The sequence below is a fragment of the Triturus cristatus genome, chromosome 1_1 (assembly GCF_964204655.1).
Source record: "Triturus cristatus chromosome 1_1, aTriCri1.1, whole genome shotgun sequence".
Lineage (NCBI taxonomy): Eukaryota > Metazoa > Chordata > Amphibia > Caudata > Salamandridae > Triturus > Triturus cristatus.
In genome coordinates, this window is record NC_140579.1 from 748,008,184 (window position 1) to 748,030,944 (window position 22,761).

Sequence of the window (22,761 nt, forward strand, 5' to 3'; positions counted from 1 at the left end):
TTTTTGTTGAAATTATAAAGTGTGCTGGAAACAAGGATTTTAATAGGGTCAAAACAAATCACGGCACTACATGGTGATGTGCAAATTACAATTATTAACTTAGGCATAATTTCCACACAGTATCATTTCTGCACTATATTATTTCAGCATAAACCTTTGGTTCAGATTTATAAAAATTTTACGTTGGAGTTGCATCACTTTTTTGGTGCAATTACGATGCAAAATTATTTGGGGATTTACAAAGCCATTCAACACCTGATTTGCCAGAAATGCACCATCGCTACCAGATAGCAGATATGTACCATATATTAGTAGATAAGTCCCATTTATGTTCTTGCCCTTTGAACAAATGCAGTGTAGCAACTTCTCTTGCAGTGTTGCATGGTGCCAAAATGTAGTACATCTGAGCAGGTATGTTTGTGCAAATTCAGTGCTCATTTCAATGGAAAATGTGCTGTCTTTAAATGACAATCTGCTACCACACCATGTTTTGGTAATATATTTGTGACAGTGTGCACCTAAATGCAACACTACCTACATACTACACCACCACCACTCTCCTGATGAATGGGTGTGACTTATTTGCGACCTTTGTTCTTTGTATGAGGCTTGGATTTTCCGCGATACCTATGACTTCATTCATGTCATGTTGATGGCAGCACCCCCAGTCTGAAAATGGTTCCAGCACAATTGCAATATATAATGGATGCAAAGGTGTCAGAGAGCTGCAGTGAATGTTTGCGCACTAAAGGATTCATCCTTCCTTGGGGTTTGCGAGCGACTAGCAGCTAAAACATTCTGGGATAGTGGCCCAATTAAGGCCTGACTGGCCGTAACGGGCATCCGGCTTTCCCTCAGGAGGCTGGAAGGGTGGGGGGCAGTTTTGCAGCAGTGCTGCAATATCGGCCCCCAATGACAAAAGCAGCAATGCTCACTTGTGCACCCCCGGGCAGTGGCCTAACAAAATTGCCAGGGCTACTTTGGGTTCTCAGTCGGCTCTGGGCCCAATAATGAGCGGGTGGATACGTGATCTGACGCAGTGGTGATTTGCCTAGCGGAAAGTACTTAAACTGCAGGCAAAAAATATTATACCGATAAGGTATATCAAAGGGTAGTTGAATCTGTAGACTCTATTCTTTGGCGCGCAAATCTGATGCTAATGTTTGGAAGCATACATAACAAGCAAGGGGTTATACACTGTAGAGTGCATTGTTTGTACTGTCGTTGCTGTAGTCATGGGAGACAAATACACAGTGCCAGATTAAGGCACTGGAGTGCTGGGGAGGCTGTTCCACGCTAAAGGTTAATGCAGTGGATAAATATGAGTTGGGACGTTGGGGTTGCGGAACCACAGTCGTACCCCTTTTAACAGGTCTATTCAAATCATGCTTTAATATCTACTCCCTGGAGGTCGGCGTAGGTCTGAGTACCCTGGAATCAGCAGTTTCTACAATAAGCAGCGCCACTTCTCAGTGTGACAGTAAAATATTCATTATGCGAATTCCTCACTTGGAGGCAGTTTAAAATTCAGACAAGATGAACAAACTGGATCTAAAAATAACTGTTGTAAAATATTTGAGATGCTTCAAACTTTTGACTGCTCTGTTAAGATGAAAGCTGTGATTGGGTTATTATACTTGCATGCAAAATTTTTCAATAGAAAGTTTTTGTTTTTTATTATTAAAGTATGCATCATTTTCACCACTCTCCTTTTAACTTCGTACTCCTACAACTTTTTACACAAGACAGCACACACATTCTTCCCCAGAACCGCTCCGTGGCATCCAGAGGGTGTCTGATAAAGAATCATCTACTGCTATTTGAAGGTTAAAATATTCGAATTCCTGCAAACTGTTGGGAGCTCCAAAGCCCACCTCTCCCCCTCTTCAGAGATATTATGGATAAAGTGAAGGAGGAGGTTAAGCCACATATGACATGACTGCCAAACACAGAAAATTCCATTTGTGATCAACCACTACTCACAGGGTTGAAAATGGCAGGGGGTAAACCAGGCTTCCCCTAAAGGGAACCCCTGCTTTCAGTCATGTGCTAAAGATGTTATTATATCACAATTATGCCTGTTATACCACCAATATGCTACAAATGTACAACTATTTTGAAGGCATCCGCCCCTGACAATCGTGGTTTTCCCCTGTGGATCTTACAGCCAAGTTGTGCTTATGTGGCTGATACATTGTCTGTCTTTTTTGCATCTGCAGATGGGAATGTGAAAGCAGAACCAAGTCATCTGCAAAGTCCAGGTCGTCAAACTGCATCCAAAATGTCCACTGGATCTCTCTTCTTTCCCTTGTTCTGAGTGTCATCATGATCCAGTCTATGGCCAGCAGGAAGAGAAAAGGTGATAGCAAATAACCCTGGCAGAATCCTGTCCTCACTTGGAAGGCTTTCTTGAGCTGTCCTCCATGGACTAGCTTGCAGGGCATTCTCTTGTAAGAGTTGCTGATGATTCTTATGAGTTTATCTGGTACACAGCAGTGGCGGAGGAGTTTCCAAAGGATCTCTGTCCACACTGTCGAATGCCTTCTAATAGTTGATGAACTTGTTATAGAGGGGGGAGTTCTATTCCATCGACTGCTCAATGATGAGGCACAGTGTTGCAATCTGGTCTGAGCAGGCTCTATCTTTGCAGAAGCCAGCTTGCTGGTCTTGCAACTGAGCGTCAACTTGTTCCTTCATTTTGTTCGGTTGACTCTATTGAATACTTTGCCGAGGGTTAATAGCAGAGTTATCCCTCTGTAGTTTGCGCAGTCATTCAGGTCTTGGGGATCTTGATGAGACATCCCTCCTTCCAGTTTGATGGCACATTTTCCTCTTCCCAGATTCTTCCAAACATGGGGTAGAGCGTGTCTACTAATGTTTCAATGTCTGCCTTCAGTGCCTCTGCTGGAATGCTGTCAGGTCCTGCTGCCTTCCCATTTCTCAGATTTTTAATTCCTTGCGCTATAGTTTCTTGCTTGGTCTGCCGCAGTCGATTGGCCAGTCCTTGTCAACTTGTTGTATGTCTGGTGGGCACAGGCTGGTTCAGCAGGTCTTCAAGGAGCTACACCCATCTCGTTGTTGGCCTTCGTTACCCATGATTGTCTTCACAGCTTTGTCTTTAACAGGTCTTTCTAGCTTCATGTTTCTGCCAGAGAGTGTCATAGAGTTCTTTCAAGTTTTGATGGCTTGCTGCTTCCTGGGTTTTTATGGCAAGACCATCGATTAATCTTTGCTTAACTTCTCTTAGGCTTCTTTTTGCTTCTTTGTAGGTTTTGGTGTATTTGCCTTGAGTTTTCACTTTTTTCTTCTTGTTCGGCTGGTTTTGACTGCAGCTTCCTTTTCCTTTCTCTCTTGGATTTTGCAAAGAGTCTTGGTGGAGATCCATTCTTTATGCTGGTGTTTCTTGGGACCAAGGGCCTCCTGGCAGGTTGATAACACATTTCCTTTGATCTTCACCCACTGACTTTTTTCTGGGTCTCTGTTGTTGTCTTGTTCTTGCAGGACTTGAAACTTGTTACTGAGGATGACTGAGTATTTACTCTGCTTCTGTGCATCTTTGAGGAAGGTGGTGGTATATCGCTGGCATTGGTTTTATCAGTTCCATCGATACTTTCTTCAGTTTTAACCTGGCCATGACAAGGTGATGGTCTGATGCCATGTCCATGCCTCTCATCACTCTCACATTCTACAGGGACCAACGGAACATATTGGAAATTCAGACATGGTCCGTCTGATTCTCTGTTGTATGGTTAGGTGACACCCATGTTGCCTTGTGTATTCTTGTGTGTGGGAATACACTCCCACCTGTTACCAGCCTTTTCAGGGCACAGAGATCTGCAAACTTATCACCATTCTCATCATATCGCCAACGCCACAGTTGCCCATAACTGCTTTGTAACCAGTGTTGTCACTTCCATTCTTGGCATTGCGGTCTCCCATCAGTATGGTGATGTTTCTCCCAAGGCATTTCTCCAGGATGGACTGGAGTCTGTTAAAAAACTGTACTTTTTCCTCACCTTCGTTGTTGTTGGACTTGGCCCTTTTTGGCAGGTTCACCCCTAAACATTTTGCCTTAGTTCTGACATGGTGTTGGTGGTGTTAGGCCTCTGGGCACTTTAGCACTGTGGTCCAGTGTAAAGTGCTTGCACTCTCTGTGTGCCTTTGGTAAGGTTGGCCTGCCCTCCCATAGGAATGCATTGGGGATTCCCTGACTAAGTGTGTCAGTGGTAATTCCTGGAATGGGAGGAACAGCGTGGCCAAATTTATTATGTATGACATTGTGAGAATAAATGCTGTGCAATGGTGTGCGCAGATTTATTATGACTGTTGGAGAAATGCCACTTTTAGAAGTTGGCATTTCTGTGTGCTATGTGTCTGCCTGCTAGATGTGAATTGCATGTCTGGCTTCTGAGTGACAGGGGCTGGGAGATGTGTGTGGCTCTAGGAGGGGCAGGGTGAGTCAGCAATAGGCTGAATGGGACATCTGTGCTGAGAGCAGTGGGAGGAGTAATCTCCTGACCCTGAATAGGACTGTGCCCAACCTGGACAATGTTGGCTCCGCCCCCTGTGGTGCGTCTGATCACCTAGCCCCCACCTGATAAAGGGGAAGAGGAGCTTGAAAAACAAAGTGCTCCAATTCCCCCCTGTTAGAAATGGGATTTCTGGTTGGCTAAGGCTTGCGCCAAAGTCAGGCAGAAACCACCACTCTAGTCAGGGCAAGGAAGTTACACGCCAAAGATAACCCCTGCTCACCCCCTTGGTAGCTTGGCACGAGCAGACAGGCTTATCCCTGAGGCGATGTGTAAAGCGTTTGCGCGCGCACCCAGCAACAACACCCAAGGCTCACCACAAAGGAAACTCCACACAAGGTATTCTATAAAAATAGCCTTTGTATTATACACAACACATCAGATAAAAACACACACTTTACAATGTGCCAACAGGCACGGGCAGAATTTACAAGGGATTATATGTACAGGGGACAGGGCCACATGGACCACTGTCAGGAATTAGCACTTGGTAGAAATTAGCACTTAGAACATAAGAATAATACTTTAGAACATAGCACATACAATCACTGTAGCACTAAAAATAACATATATAGCACACAACCAGTAACTACTGGTATCAGGTAAGTACCACCTACGCAACCCTAACCACCTTAGGAGAATGTCACGCAGGGAACTAGGACCTCACTAGCACCACCTGTACTAGGAGAAAACAAACAACCACCTAAGTATCACAATACCTGTAGGGGTAAACGCACATTACACATGATGCATCACATTCAGAGGTGTAGGAAAACACTATGGCGCCAAACTCGCATTAGCCACCCTCTGTGGCAGTCCCTAGGCCAACTGGCCTTGTCGGGGCAAGGATGCCCTGTGTCACAGTGTCAGGGGAAGGCTGCGCTGGCTGGGAAAAGGAGCATGGGCACCACTGTGCCTTGAACACGAGTCTGTCCGCCCTGGAAGCCTCCTAGGCTCTGAAAGAAGGATGCCCCCAAAACAGCGTGGGAGCCTCGTGGGCTCTAAACAAACAATGTGCCCCGTCGTGGGAGCCTTCTAGGCTCTAGAACAAATATGGCCCCTTGGGAGTCCCTCTGGACTCTAAACAAATTATGCCCTCGTTGGAGCGCACGAGCGCTCTAAAAAAAATCTGCCCCCAACGATGGAGCCTCTCTGGGCTCTAAACAAAGGTGGGGGCGACGTTGGAGCGACCCGCTGCCTTCCGGGGCCGCTCTGCTGACTAGAAAATGCCCCCGTATACGTGGGAGCGGCCCGCTGCCTTTTGGGGCCGCTCCGCTGGTCAGGAAATGCCCCCGTATGGTGGAGCCACACTGGCTCTACACACCTATGCAACGTTGGAGCCTCTCGGGGCTCAAGGACATCGACCGGCACCCTCACTCACCGGACTTCGACGGGCTGCTCCGGTCCGGCGATGGGGACAGCTGCAAGGGAACACGCAGCGCTCCAACCTCCTCTGTGCCTGCGGGGCTCTCCTGGCACACGGGAGCCCCGCTTACTCGCAGACTTCCTGGTTCCCGTCACAGGAGCGCGGGGTAGGCTCCCGTCTGCTTCCTGTTCAGACTCCGCCCCCGTCCTCACTCAGCGCCTGACTTCCTGGGAGCCCTGCCGCGGCGATGATTTCAATCCGGCGGCAATGAGGGGTGGGCTCCCTCTTTCTTGCGTATCAAGCGGGGTAGGCACCCGCGAACAACGTTACCAGCGGGGTGGGCACCCGCCAACGGTGAAATATAGTCAGCAACGGGGTAGTCTCCCGTTTAAGCACCTAAGCAAAATGGCAAGATCCCTGGCGGGGTGGGCACCCGCTAGGGATATTAATCTCCTTAATAAGTGGGGTAGGCACCCGCCAACGGCAATGAGGAAATAAGCGGGGTAGGCACCCGCCAACACGGCCACAGCGGGGGAATCCCTACGTCGGGGTTCCCTCGTGAGAGATCGCAGCTCAGCGCTGCTGGGGTCCCAAAGGAACTGTAAGTGCTGTAAGTAAAATGAAAGCGCTTCCAGGTGCTTTGGGGAGAATAAAGGGAAAAGAGAAGGTCCAGCAAAGTTTTAGGAAGGGGGCAAGGCTGGGCCAGGGGCCAGCTCACTGGGCCCTCCAGGGCAGGGAGGCAGTCCCAAGTGGCGGTTCCTCCTAGCCTCCAGCAGCAGCAGCCCCCTCCTGTCAGGATCCAAAAAGCAGAACAAATTGTAAGGGGACACAGCCCCTTTTTATACAATAAAAGTCTTTGTCTGAAGGTGCAGGGAAGGGGCGAACCAGTTACAACAGGTTCCTGAGCACTTTGTTTTGCTCAGCCCCTCTCCCTATTCACTGGGCAGGCCAGGGTCATCAGACGCACCACAGGGGCCGAAGCCAGCATTGTGTGGGGAAAGCCCTGTCCTATTCAGGACCCAGGTGTACTCCTCCCCAGCCATCAGTATGCTAAACTCCCCATTCACCACTGGTCGACTCCTCCTGACCCTGGGGATTTCCCTAGTCCGTCACATGACCTCCACCAGCCAATCGCCAGACAAGCCACACATTTTACACTGCACACCGAAGTGCCCACTTCTAGAAGTGGCACTTCCATACTAGGTACATGCACGCCGCACACATCATCGCGCAGCATTCAATCACACGAGTCCGCACATACCAAACTCGGGCCTGCACACCCCACGCATCAGGAACTACTAGGGACACGTACATTCCCCATGCATTCCTATGGGGGGGCAGGCCTATCTCACCACATGCACTCAGAGTGTGCACGCACTTTACCCTGGGACACAGGGAAAGTGCGCAGAAACCAAAAATCACCAATAAAAAGCAAAAAAAAGTTCAGGGGTGAACCTGCCAGAAGGGCCAAGTCCAACACCCCCTGAACCAGTTGCATCTTGTTCCCCATGCCCTGGACTGCAGACAAAAGATGGTGTCATATAAGTATAGGGGCTGTGACCTCATGAAGATGTTCTTATGTTGTTTCTGAACCTTGCTGGGGTACGCTGCTGCTGGTGCCCAGGAGGAACCGCCATGAAGGCTGGCCTCCCTGGGCCTTGATCTTTCAGGACCTTTTGCTGAGGCTCTTAGCGCCATGGGAGCGCTATATTCTAATTATTCCAGGAAGGAAGCGAGCGTGGGCTTAGCAGCGCTGGGCTGCATGAGGAGGGGAGGGAATCCCCAGCGTAGGGATTCCCCCGTGATGCCGGTATAATGGCGGGTGCCCACCCCGCTCTCCTGTTATTTTTACCACGGGTGCCCACCCCGCATTAGTTGCCTTCATGGGTGCCCACCCCGCTTATCCGCTTATTTTAATTACGGGTGCCCACCCCGCTTGATGCTTTTTGATGACCAGCGGGTGCCCACCCCGCGCTTTGGCCGAGAAGAAAGCAGACGACCCGACCCGGAAGCCAGGCGGCCTTGCCTGACTGTGGGCGGGGCCGGCGACGGGTGCCGGAGCCTTGCAGGCTCCATTTCCACCTTCTCCCGTAGCTGACGAGAGAGGGAAGGCAACCAAGAAGAAGATGAAAACCAGCGCATGCGGAGCGGGGCTCCCTTGAGCATATGGAGAGCCCCGCGCAGTGCTTAATTTGTGCCAGTGTTTTCCGGTGCTTAGCACCGGCACTTAGTTTTCAGGGCCAGGTCTATTAAAGTTTGCTCCCCTGGACCCAGTAACTATTCAAAATAAATGCACACGTACCCGTCCTGTTCTCCTTTGGTTCAGTTTCCTGCCTGGTATGTCTCCAGAGAACAGCCTACCTACGTCCAGGCATGATGACTGCATCATGTTAGTGATGTCAGCAGTTGCCGCCTGCCTTTCACCAAAAGGTGTCCCGCTCATTGCATTTGAATAATTGCGGCTGAGGGCGGGCTTGTGGGTGAGGTGGGGGGCAAGGCAGGCTGGGAAAGTTCAAGACATGCTGCTGAGGCCCGTTGGATGGGGAACTACGACTTTTGGGCAGCTGTCCAGAGGCCTGCATTGAGGAGGAATTTAAATGCTGCAGTTAGAACATTTTAAGAATGAAAGCATCGAATCCTTGATGCTGCACAGATTATTAATTCCTTATCCAGGAATTGAAAGTGAGGATCTGCAGGCACAAAAGGTGAGTTTCCCTCCTCTCATGCACCTGCCTTTTTTTCACGGTGTACTACAGAGCGACTGCAAGTCCCAAAAACTGAAGTTTGAATCCAATTGATTATGGAAGTCGGAACAGTAAAGAACTGGTGCGCCGAAAGCATGAGTATTTCTAAATATGAATGAGTGCGCCAAAGCGAATTTCTATACCCATACACTTCGCTTGAATACGTAAGCCCTGCCTCGCTGAATTTCCCAGAAAAAACATGTGAATACTAGAACCTTTGCCCACAGCTTTACTTGTAAATCAGCTGTTTAGACCGTCATGTCCTCCCAGCAAAGCTATCAACTGCCAAATAATAAACTAGCACTGCTTTTTCCAAGAGCTAACAATAGGCCCCTCCTGCTGGGTGTTCTCAAAATATGCTTTCTTGAGAAGGTGAGGGCAGCCAGAGTGCAGAAAAGACACCCTTCGATTTCGAAATGTATTCAGATCTATTTGTGCTACAGAAATCCAATCACAAAACATAGTCACAAATAAAGCAGACCTTTTATATGTTTCAAAGCAGTAATGCATGGGGAAATGAGAAGCAATTTCGAAAAAAGCCCAAAGCCTACCTTGGTAATGCATTAACCCCCACCCCCTCAAAAAACAGCATTAATGACTGTCAAGTGTGTTTCTGAGCTAGTATGGCCGCGTGACCATTTCTGCTCCACAGTTGCAATGTGGGCCGTGAATTCACATTCTGCATGTCATCTGCTATATCTCAAGTGCTTTCAGTCCCAGACATGATAACCCAAATTCTGATCCCAAAGCAATAGAATCATTGTAGTCGCAGTCTACTAACGCCTATTATGCAGGAAACCTCTACTTAGTGGAGTGACACCAGAGGAGTGAACGTTTTTATTTATTTATTTATTTGAAATCTACACGAGGGTCTAGGGAAGATTTAGCAACGTTACAATGATTGAAACGTTTTACCTTTTTCTACATTTGCATATAAATCATGCAGACATTTGCCACTGTGCAAAAAAAATATCTTGGAAAAATGTAAACCTTCAGAGATACAGTCTCCATATATTTTGCATCTTGGATGGCTTCGATTAGAGTGGCAGTTACATCACAATATAGTGAAAATTAGCTTGTAGTGCACAAAAAAATCTGCTCATCTGCGAAGGCATAGTTAAACCAGGAATATTTGGAAACTTCACTATAGCCTAATAGCTCGCCGTAGCGGGCTATACCGACTATTAAAGGCCCGCTGCAGCGTTAAAGGCCCGAGCCGAAGGCGAGGGACTTTAACAAAGCAGAGGGACTTTAATGCCAGTATAGCCTTGCTACGAAGGGCTATAAGGCTATTAGAACATTCTGCCACTAGAGGGCAGAATGTTCTAACAAATAAAACAAAGACTTCAGGGAGTGCGAGGGGATTGAAATCCCCTCAGGCTCCCTGAAGCCTTTGTTCACAGCCAGAGCTGGGAACAAAGACAAATTGGAATGTTGGAGCTCCGGGTTTATACCAACCATTATAAGCCCGGAGCACTCCATTGTTTTCAATTGAGCTACCAACATTCCAATGTTCTAATATAGCCTAATAGCTCGCCGTAGCGGTCTATACCGGTTATTAAAGGCCCGCTGCATCTTTAAAGGCTCGAGCCGAAGGCGAGGGACTTTAACAAAACAGAGGGACTTTAAAAGCCGGTATAGCCCTGCTACGAAGGGCTATAAGGCTATTAGAACATTCTGCCACTAGAGGGCAGAACATTCTAACAAATAAAACAAAGCCTTCAAGGAGCACGAGGGGATTGAAATCCCCTCAGGCTCCCTGAAGCCTTTGTTCACAGCCAGAGCTGTGAACAAAGACAATCATTGGAATGTTGGAGCTCCGGGCTTATATCAACCATTATAAGCCCGGAGGACTCCATTGTTTTCAATGGAGCTACCAACATTCCAATGTTCTAATATAGCCTTATAGCCCACCGTAGCGGGCTATACCGGCTATTAAAGGCCCGCTGCATCGTTAAAGGCCCGAGCCGAAGGCGAGGGACTTTAACAAAGCAGAGGAACTTTAAAAGCCGGTATAGCCCTGCTACGAAAGGCTATAAGGCTATTAGAACATTCTGCCACGGGAGGGCAGAATGTTCTAACAAATACAACGAAGCCTTCAGGGAGCGCGAGGGGATTCACATACTCTCTCAGGCTCCCTGAAGCCTTTGTTCACAGCCAGAGCTGTGAACAAAGAAACATTGGAATGTTCAAGCTCCGGGCTTATACCAGCCATTATAAGCCCGGAGGACTCCATTGTTTTCAATGGAGCTACCAACATTCCAATGTTCTAATAAGGAATAAAGTCCAGAGCAATGCTGAAAAAAATCTTTACACATCTCTAAATCCCACCAGCCAATAGATGAATCCATAATGTTTGTCCAAAATGCACACCGTGAGTGTGCTGCAGCCAAACGCTTATTCATGTGTTAGCAAACCAATAACTACAATGACCATATATAAGTTGCTTGTTGATGCTTTATGAGTATTCCCACAGTTCTCAGCTATTTTGCAATGGTTTTTAATTATGTACCGGATATATTGCAATTAATTTGGGTAGGTATATGCATGGAAAAATCTGTATGAAAAACACCTATGTATTTCTGAAATTGGAACAAAATATAGAGTTTAGAGACAGTAGATATTTGCACATTTTCGAAATTGTGAGTACCCATACTAGCATGAGAATTATAGGTCATTTTTTAAAATGACTTATTTTTTATACATTGTCTTTCATTTGGAAGGCAGAAATGCATTGAAAGTCAATAGGTAATAACAGTTGCTCTACAATTCTGTGTTACTCTAAGTCTCCCGATAAAAATGGTACATCACTTGTGTGGGTAGGCCTAGTGCCTGCGACAAGAAAAGGCTCAAAACAAAATGTGAACACGCTTTATTTTTAAAGTGAAAACTGACCCTTTTTTTGTAAAGTGCCTGGCTGTAGATTTTGAATTCTTGCTCTGCCGGCACCTAGAAAACCTATCAAACCTATACATTTTTGACAACTAGACGCACAGGGGAATCCAGGATGGGGTGACTTGGCTGGCTCTCACCAGGTTCTGTTACCCAGAATCCCATACAAACCTATAAAAGTGTCAAAAATACAACATTTTCCTCACATTTCTGTGGTGAAAAGTTCTGAAATCTGTGTGGATCCACAAAATTCCACCCAACCCGTGTTCCCCAAAGCTTCCCGAGAAAAATGATACCTCAATTGTGTGGGAAGCCCAAGTACCCGCGACAGGAAACAACCCAAAACGCAACATGGACAGACCACATTTTTGCAGTGAAAACTGACCCTTTTTTTGAAAAGTGCCAAGCTGCAGATTTTGAACCCTAGCTCTGCCGGCACCTAGGGAAACCTAGCAAACCTCTAAATTTTTTAAATCAGGACACCCAGAGAAATCCAGGATGGGGTGACTTGGCTGGCTCTCACCAAGCTCTGTTACACAGAAGCCATTGCAAACCTAAACAATTGTCAAAAAAACAACATTTTCCTCACATTTCTGTGGTGGAAAGTTCTGGAATCTGCGTGGATCTACAAAATTCCACCCACCTCGCGTTACCCAAAGTCTTCCAAGATAAATGGTACCTCACCTGTGTGGGAGGCCCAAGTACCCGTGACCGGTAACTGCCCAAAACGCAACATGGACCCACCACATTTTCGCAGTGAAAACTGACCCTTTTTTTGAAAAGTGCCAAGCTGTAGATTTTGAACCCTAGCTCTGCCGGCACCTAGGGAAACCTAGCAAACCAATACATTTTTGAAAACTAGACACCCTGCGGAATCCAGGATGGGGACACTTGGCTGGCTCTCACCAGGTTCTGTTACACAGAATCTATTGCAAACCTAAAAAACTGTCAAAAACACATTATCCACACATTTCTGTGGTGAAAAGTTCTGGAATCTGCGTGGATCCACAAAATTCCACCCAACCCGCGTTCCCCAAAGTCTTCTGAGAAAAATGGTACCTCACTAGTGTGGGAGGCCCAAGTACCCGCGGCAGGAAACGGCCCAAAACGCAACGTGGACACACCACATTTTCGCAGTGAAAACGGACCCTTTTTTTACAAAGTGCCTAGCTGAAGGTTTTGAACCCTAGCTCTGTCGGCACTTAGGGAAACCTACCAAACCTATACATTTTTTTAAACAGGACACCCAGGGAAATCCAGGATGGGGTTACTTGGCTGGCTCTCACCAGGTTCTGTTACACAGAATCAATTGCAAACCTAAACAATTGTCAAAAAAACAACATTTTCCTCCCATTTCTGTGGAGAAAGTTCTGGAATCTGCGTGGATCCACAAAATTCCACCCACCTCGCATTACCAAAAGTCTTCCGAGAAAAACGGTACCTCACTTGTGTGGGAGGCCCAAGTACCCGCGACTGGTAACGGTCCAAAACACAACGTGGACACACTACATTTTCGCAGTTAAGACTGACCCTTTTTTTACAAAGTGCCTAGCTGTAGATTTCGAACCCTAGCTCTGCCAGCACCTAGGGAATCCTAGCAAACCTATACATTTTTGAAAACTAGGCGCCCAGGGAAAGTCAGGATGGGGTGACTTGGCTGGCTCTCACCAGGTTCTGTTACACAGAATCCATTGCAAACCAACAACATTTACCTCACATTTCTGTGATGGAAAGTTCTGGATTCTGCGTGGATCCACAAAATTCCACCCACCTCGCGTTACCCAAAGTCTTCCGAGATAAATGGTACCTCACTTGTGTGGGAGGCCCAAGTACCCGTGACCGGAAACGGCCCAAAACGCAACGTGGACACACCACATTTTCGCAGTGAAAACGGACCCTTTTTTTACAAAGTGCATAGCTGTAGATTTTGAACCCTAGCTCTGCTGGCACAAAGGGAAACCTAGAAAAGATATACATTTTGAAAACTAGACACCCTGGGGAATCCAGGATGGGGTGACTTGGCTGGCTCTCACCAGGTTCTGTTACCCAAAATCCCTTGCAAACCTAAACAAATTATACAGAAATACACATTTTCCTCACATTTCTGTGGTGGAAAGTTCTGGAATCTGCGTGGATCCACAAAATTCCACCCACCACGCGTTCCCCAAAGTCGTTTGAGAACAATGGTACCTTACTTGTGTGGGAGGCCCAAGTACTTGCGACTGGAAACGGCCCAAAACGCAACGTGGACACACCACATTTTCGCAGTGAAAATGGACCCTTTTTTACAAAGTGCATAGGTGAAGCTTTTGAACCCTAGCTCTGCCGGCACCTAGGGAAACCTAGCAAACCTATACATTTTTGAAACCTACACACCCTGGGGAATCCAGGATGGGGTGACTTGGCTGGCTCTCTCCAGGTTCTGTTACCCAAAATCCCTTGCAAACCTAAACAATTGAAAAAAAAAACACATTTTCCTCACATTTCTGTGGTGGAAAGGTCTGGAATCTGCGTGGATCCTGAAAATTCCACCCACCCCGCGTTACCCAAAGTCTTCCAAGATAAATGGTACCTCACTTGTGTGGGAGGCCCAAGTACCCGTGACCGGAAACGGCCCAAAACGCAACGTGGACACACCACATTTTCGCTGTGAAAACGGACACTTTTTTTGCAAAGTGCCTAGCTGTAGATTTTAAACTCTAGCTCTGCCGGCACCTAGGGAAACCTAGCAAACCTATACATCTTTTAAAACAAGACAACCAGGGGAATCCAGGATGGGGGGACTTGCCTGGCTCTCACCAGGTTCTGTTACCCAGAATCCCTTGCAAACCTAAACAATTGTCAAACAAAACACATTTTCCTCACATTTCTGTGTGGGAAACTTCTGGAATCTGTGTGGATCCACAAAATTCCACCCACCCCGCGTTCCCCAAAGTCTTTTGAGATAAATGGTACTTCACTTGTGGGGGAGGCCCAAGTACCTGAGACAGAAACTGGCCCAAAACGCAACGTGGACACACCACATTTTCTCAGTGAAAACAGACCCTTTTTTAACAAAGTGCCTAGCTGTAGATTTCGAACCCTAGCTCTGCCGGCACATAGGAAAACCTAGCAAACATATACATTTTCGAAACCTAGACAACCTGGGGAATCCAGGATGGGGTGACTTGGCTGGCTCTCACCAGTTTCTGTTACCCAGAATCCCTTACAAACCTAAAAAATTGTCAAAAAAACAACATTTTCCTCAAATTTCTGTGGTGGAAAGTTCTGGAATATGTGTGGATCCACAAAATTCCACCCACCTCGCATTGCCCAAAGTCTTTCGAGATAAATGGTACCTCACTTGTGTGGGAGACCCAAGAACCCGCTACCGGAAACGGCCCAAAACGCAACGTGGACACACCACATTTTCGCAGTAAAAATTGACTCTTTTTTTACAAAGTGCCTAGCTGTAGGTTTTGAACCCTAGCCCTGCCGGCACCGAGGGAAACCTAGCAAACCTATATATTTTTGAAAGCTACACACCCTGTGGAATCTAGGATGGGGTGACGTGGCTGGCTCTCACCAGGTTCTGTTACCCAGAATCCCTTGCAAACCTAAAACATTGTCCAAATAAACACATTTTCCTCACATTTCTGTGGTGGAAAGTTATGGAATGTGCGTGGATCCACAAAATTCCACCAATCCCGCGTTCCCCAGAATCTTAAGGGAAAAATGGTACTTCACTTGTGTGGGAGGCACAAGTACCTGCGACAGAAACCGGCCTAAAACGCATCGTGGTCACACCACATTTTCTGAGTGAAAACGGACACTTGTTTTACAAAGTACTTAGCTGTAGATTTTGAACCCTTCCTCTGCCAGCACCTAGGGAAACCTAGCAAACCTATACATTTTTGAACACTAGACACCCAGGGGAATCCAGGATGGGGTGACTTGGCTGGCTCTCACCAGGTTCTGTTACCCAGAATCCCTTGCAAACCTAAAACATTGTAAAAAAACAAACCGGCCTAAAACACAACATGGACACACCACATTTTCGCAGTGAAAACAGACCCTTTTATTACAAAGTGCCTAGCTGTAGTTTTTGAACCCTAGCTCTGCCGGCACCTAGGGAAACCTACCAAACATATACATTTTTAGGTCTCGCGAGCCAAAGGCTCGAAGAGACATTTTATATGTGGGATTTTCAAAGTGCTACCCACACTTTTGGCTGGCCTAAACCTTGAGTGCACGAGAACACATGCACGTGCACAGCTGCTCCTCTGCTAATTGCATTCCCCCCTCCCTTCTCACCCAGTCCTTTGATGCTCTGCTCAATTACTTTCACTTTCGCGCTTTGACCTTTGCATTCCCCCCTCCCTTCTCACCCAGCCCTTTGATGCTCTGCTCGCATCTCCCTCCTCCCTGGGCCTGAAGGGAGACAGAGACATCCTCCTTAATTGCTGTTTCCCCTCTGAGCCCGAGAACACATCGGGTCCTGTTGATCAACTCTGAACTCCGATACATTGCTCTCAAGTGACCGTCTGTCAGAGGAAACAAGCAGCAGGCACTTAAATGACCTATGGGGCCCCAATAATGCTAAACACTACGAAAATCAGATAGAAATCTGTACAAACCGAAAATCAGATAGAAATCTGTACAAACCAACACGAGTCACATGCCATGTGTGTAACATAATTCCACTCCTCCCTACATGACTCCACTCCACACAATGGCATTCCACATCACACAATTGCACTCCAAGTTACACATCTGCCCTTCATGCCACACAATTGCTCTCCCTGCTGCACAATTCCATGTCTCACAATTCGACTCCACATCACAGAATCCCACGCAACCAAGTTCCACGCTACGTAGTTCAACTCCACACCACATAATTTCATGCCATATATTACCCCTCCAAGTCACATAATTCCACTCCACCTCTTTTCAATCCACTCCATACCATATCATTTCACCCCATGCAACATAATTTCCATGCAACACAATTCCACATCTCAGAATACCGCTCAGGCCACAAATTTCCACTCACACAATTCCATGCCACATAATTCTACTCCATAACACATAATTCCACTACAGTGCACAACATATAAATCCACATCATGACACATACTATGCCACATAATTTCACCCCCTACAACATAATGGCTATCTGTGTCACATTATGCCTCTTCCCTTTCGTGCCACATAATTCTGATCAACATATTTCCCCTCAACTCAATTCCTTGCCATGCGACACAATTGCACATCACGTACATCCATGCCACATTATTCTACTATATGCCACACACTTACAGTCGAAACCACATAATGCCACACCACCACACATAATTCCACTCCACATCAGTTAATCCCACTTCACACAATTGCACTCCATGTCACACTGTGGCACTCATCACAATTCCATGTCTCAAAATTACACTCCATGGCACACAATTGCACGCCATACAATTTCACACTACACAATTCCATGCCAAAAAAAAACAGCACCACTTAAAGCCAATCCATGGCATGTAATGCCATGCCACACAATTCAAATCAACATAATTCGGCTCCATGCCACATAATTCCACGGCACGTAATTCCACTCAACACCACACAATTCATTACCATGTCACATAATTCCACTCCATGCTATAATTAGCACTCCACTCAGTGACACTCCATGTCACCCAATTGCACTCCACATCACACAATTGCATTTCACGCCACACAATTCCACGTTGCACAATTCCACTTCATGCAACACAATTCTGCACCACACAATTCAACTCCATGCCACCTAAGTGCACTCCACCCTCATATTTCCAATCCAAGCAACATAATTCCACTCCATGTCGCATAATTCCAATCCTCTCAATGCCGCACAATACCATGTCAAACAATTCCATGCAACACAATTCTTCTCCACAATTTTTCACGCCACCTAATTCTACTCTACACCACATAATTATGCGACAGAATTCTACTATATGCCACACACTTTCACTCAACACCACATAATTCCACACCACGTCACATAATTCCACTCCACAACACTTAATCCCACTCAACACAATTGCACTCCATGTCACGCAGTGGCACTCCTCGCAATACCATGTCTCAAAATTTCACTCCATGGCACACAATTGCACGCCATACAATTTAACACCACACAATTCCATGCAAAAAAAATTTGCACCACTTGAAGCCAATCCATGGCATGTAATGCCATGCCACACAATTCAAATTGACATGATTCGGTTCCATGCCACATAATTCCACGGCACGTAATTCCAGTCAACACCACACAATTCATTACCATGTCACATAATTCCACTCCATGCTATATGGTTTCCACTCCACTCAGTGACACTCCATGTCACCCAATTGCACTCCACATCACACAATTGCATTTCAAGACACACAATTCCACGGTGCACAATTCCACTCCAGGCAACAAAATTACACTCCATGCAACACAATTCGGCACCACACAATTCAACTCCATGCCACCGAAGGGCACTCCACCCTCATATTTCCAATCCAAGCCACATAATTCCACTCCATGTCGCACAATTCCAATCCTCTCAATGCCGCTCAATACCATGCAACACAACTCTTCTCCACATACTTTCACGCCACCTAATTCTACTCTACACCACATAATTCCACTAGTCAACACCCCACAATACCATGCCACACAATTCAACTCCATCCCACACAATTTCACTCCATGCAACATCACGACTCCACATCATGCAACATAATTCCACTCCATGACACATAATTCCACTCCATACCACATAATTTCACATTATACCACACTGTACCACCTAAATTTAAGCTCCCCAAAACAACATAATTTCACACCACACAATTCCACAGCAGACAATTCCATGCCAAAACATTCCATGTCACATCTCATAATTCTACTCCACAGAGCATAATTCCACTCCTTGCCCCTTAATTCTATGCCACACCACTTGATTTCACACCATGTCACATAATTCCACTGCACGGCACTGAATTCCTCTCCACACAATTGCACACCACGTCACATAATTGTAGTTCACGCCACAGACTAACATTTCTATCTCAGTGAATGCAAAATAATTCCACTACACATAATTCCATGCCACATAAAGTGCTCTCCACTTCTCATAAATCCACACCACATAATTCCATTCCATGGCACACAATTGCATGCCACGTAATTCCATACCACACCCCATAATTCCACACCACATCACATAATCCCACTCCACCCCCATACTTCCTCTCCGCAGATTTGCACTCCATGTCACACAATTGCATACCACGCCACACAATTCCATGTGTCACAATTTCCCTCAACACCCCACAATTCGAGGACACACCACACAAATCCACACCAAATAATTCCATGCCATAACACATAATTAGACTCCATGGAACGTCATTCCATGCCACATAATTCCACTCCACTATTAATGAATCCACTCAATAACATACTACCACTTAGCGGGACATAATTAAAGTCCACCACATAATTTCATTCCGTGCCACATATTTCCACTCCATTCCAGGACACATACTTCCATTCCTCTCAACACAATTCCATGCCACACAATTCAATGCCACACAATTACACTCCACACCATATAATCCTACTCCACGCCATGCCAACTAATTCCACACCACATCCCTTAATTCAACACCATGCCACATATTTTAAATCCAGGGAACATAATTCATTTGCATACAATTGCAGTCTATGCCACACCACGCCAAACAATTCCACAACTCACAATTCAGCTCCATGCCACACAGTTCCAAACCACTCAACATACTTTAATGCCACATAATTTCACCCCACACAACAAAATTTCACTCTGCATATTTCCACACTACTTGACACCACGTATTTCTACTCTCCAGCTTTCTCTCTATCCCTCACTTAAACCCTCTTTCTCTGCTCACAGTATACCTGTCTCTCTACCCATCGCTCTCTATACTCACACTCTATTCCTCTCTGTACCTCTAGCTCTAAACCTCGCTCTCCAGCTTTCTCTCTATCCCTCTCTTAAACCCTCTTTCTCTACACCTCATAACCCTGTCATCATGCCAGCTGCAGTTATAGAAAACATCCTGTAAAACATCACACCTCCTCTAGGTCAGCCAAAAGGGTGTCTACATCTCTATGTATCAGCAGGAGTTAATCAATGGAAATACGTTAGAATATTTTATCTAGGGGACGTGTCTCAAAGATTGTTTATTATATGCCAGGAGGGGTATGTCATGGGGGGAGTGGACACGCAAGAATGTACCCATGTTCTGCCGGGTAACTGGGAAGAGGCTCTTGCCAGGGGTGAGACGGAGAACACAGAGCCTGTTCCTCGGATTGACTCCCCCTCCCTTCTCTCCTGCCAGCTGCAGTTAGATAAAACATCCTGTAAAACAGCACCCCTCCTCTAGGTCAGCCAAAAGGGTATCCACATCTATCTGTATCAGCAGGAGTTATTCAATGGAAATACGCTAAAAATTTTTATCTAGGGGACGTGTCTCAAATATTATTTATTATTTGCCAGGAGGGGTATGTAATGGGGTGAGTAGACACGCATGAATGTACCCAGGTTCTGCAGGGTAACTGGAAAGAGGCTCTTGACAGGGGTGAAAGACGTGAGTGCTGCAGGGCACACTGGCCACAGCTGACGGACCCCTGTGCTGATAAGAGATCGCATTGAAGCAAGGCCAACATGCAGGCCCTGCTAAGAAACTTTAGCCGTGACCAGTGACATATACACAGCCATAAATAAGTGCCAAGGCAATCGGCAAGCTGACCTTTGCTAATTTTCACCGCTGCCTCCCTTCCTCCACAACCACCCCCCACCCCCCAAACCCCATTGCTTCTTTATGAAGCCTCTGTCTGGATAGATCTCTCACGGAGTCTGCCATTTACAATAAAAAAATATTTAGTTACAAGAACATTTGGGTAAACTGTCCAAGGAACATAGAGGCGTGTCAAAAGACGCAGAGACAGCAGACAGAGCCATCCTGCATGCTTAATGCTTTGGCAGGCATCAGTTTCCAACTTGATGCAAACTTCACTCAACTGCACACACACACACGCACTCACACATTCACACACACGCATTCATTTCTACTTTTATTTGTACTGCAAAGAAAGTTTAGCCATGAGTAGGTAGATATACACAGACATACATCAGTGCCAAGGCGATCGGCCAGCTGCCCCGTGATACTTTTCTCAGCTGCCTTCCCTCCTCCACAACCACCCCCCCCCCACCACCCCCAAAACCCCATTGCTCTCTGCCTCAATGTAAACATGCACGCGCTCTATATATTTACAAAGAACAAGCATGGGAGGTTTTAGTCTGGACGAAACTCTGGGTAACCTGGAGACAAGGCAAACTTTTCAGAATAATTATTCCTCCTCCACAAGCGCATGAAGCCGGATTCTACAGCTCCTTCCTCTCTGCTGGGAACAGACAACAGGCGCCACTGTGCCACACGGCAGACAGAGACCACTTCCTTGATGAATGGATTCGAAATTCCACGTGTGGACAGTAAACAGACCCCAGGCGCCAGGAGAGCAGAAGCAACACAGAGACATCCTCCGTAATTGCTGTTTCCTCTCTGAGAGCAATTACTTGCCGCTTAACTCCAACCTTTTTGCTTTTATATCAAAAAACATTTTTTTTACACACAAAAAGGATACTGTCTGAAACAGGATTGTTAGCAGGGCCCGCCGCATCACCCAAACTGTTCGTAACACTATCGGTAGGCACATTGAGGCTATGTGTTCAATCCCACTTAAGCAGCTCAGAAGGTCAAGAGTCTGCTGCAGAGATGTGTGTGCAACCTGTAGGCCAAAGCCTTTGCAAAGTTTGAAATGATGCTTAGAGGCTAGGCAGACAAGGATGTGGGGTTACTCGGTATGTGTAGAACATGTATGTAACACAATTCATTTCAAATACCCATTATATTATCGAGCACCGCTACTTTTTGGACAGTTTGGGAACACGAAACAATACCCTAAAGAAGTGGAAACATTCAAATTAACTACATAAATTCTAAAAAACAACATTACATACTTTATGCTATGCAAAACAACATTTGGATAGCTGGAAATAAAATTTCAATCACACAAACAGGACACCGGGTAAACAAAAAAACAAAAAAAAAAGCCCACAGGAAAGTCTTAGAAGGGAAGGGAATTTACATCTAAATGCAAGGTTTCACACTGCACGCACTTTCACACTATGCAGGGCTCCGTCTTATCTGACCATCAGAGCTAACTTGAAGTACCAGTCTTTGTCCACGCACCACCCACCACCCCTCTCAGAAAAACAATAACATTTTACTCCCTCACCAGAAAAATGTACACTTACCTTAGATTCAAATCACAACACTCGAACCTCTCCTTCGCAACTGCTCACAAACACATGCTCGCCGGGAAATACAATACTGCCTCAGCAGTCTGCGTCGTGTTTCAAACGCGAACATTTCAGGGGTGAGTACAAACCACTACTTATAACATTAAAAAAAAAATAAGGAGACACATTCGACAGAGTCCGGTTGCAAACATCCCAAAACAGTCCAGCTGGTGAGTTCTAGGAAACTTGGAGCCAAAACACACTGAGGGCACGGCGGACTACACTGCCACAACACAAGGGGAGGGGAAAAAAAAATACAGAGGTCACGTGTCAGCAGCACACACAAATTGATACAAGCTGGGCCTCTGGCTGCAACTAAAGCACTACCTGCCGTTAACTGACAAAGTGCCGCTCCTGCCCCTCCTCCCCAAAGTCAGTAGTTTGCCGGGACAATAACTCAAGGGGGCCAAATGCGAGGTGCACAATGCACGCCAATAATAAATCCAATTTCTTTGTGGGAGGCAGAGGCGCAACTAGAGCCAAATTTCGGGGGGGGCTGAGCAAAGATTTCGGGGGGGGCTGAGCAAAAATTTCGGGGGGGGCTGAACTTTAAGCAATAGGCAGAGTGGAGCTGCAGGGGCTCTTAGAAGGGGTGAAACAACAGCGAGGCCTCATTAATATGCAAATGGTCTTTAAAAGACCTGTGAAGTGCTCGGGCGCGGCTGTGTGTCTGCCCGGGAAGGTGTCTCATCCCGGGCTGCCACACACGACGGGGGGGGGGGGGGGGCTGAAGCCCTGCGAGTCCAATGGGTGTTGCGCGCCTGGTGGGAGGCTTTCAGAAAAAACACATTTGGGGACAGGCGCCTTCATTA

The 22,761-nt window shown here is 46.4% G+C and overlaps 1 long non-coding RNA gene across 1 annotated transcript in view; it reads right to left on the reverse strand.

Moving 5' to 3' along the window:
• LOC146870986 (uncharacterized) overlaps positions 1-22,233 on the reverse strand; it is a 363,716-nt gene extending 341,483 nt beyond the window's left edge. Inside the window, exon 1 of the long non-coding RNA XR_014959490.1 lies at positions 21,905-22,233. This is a non-coding gene — a long non-coding RNA (uncharacterized LOC146870986). The remainder of the gene's footprint in view (positions 1-21,904) is intronic.
• Between the last annotated feature and the right edge of the window lie 528 nt (positions 22,234-22,761).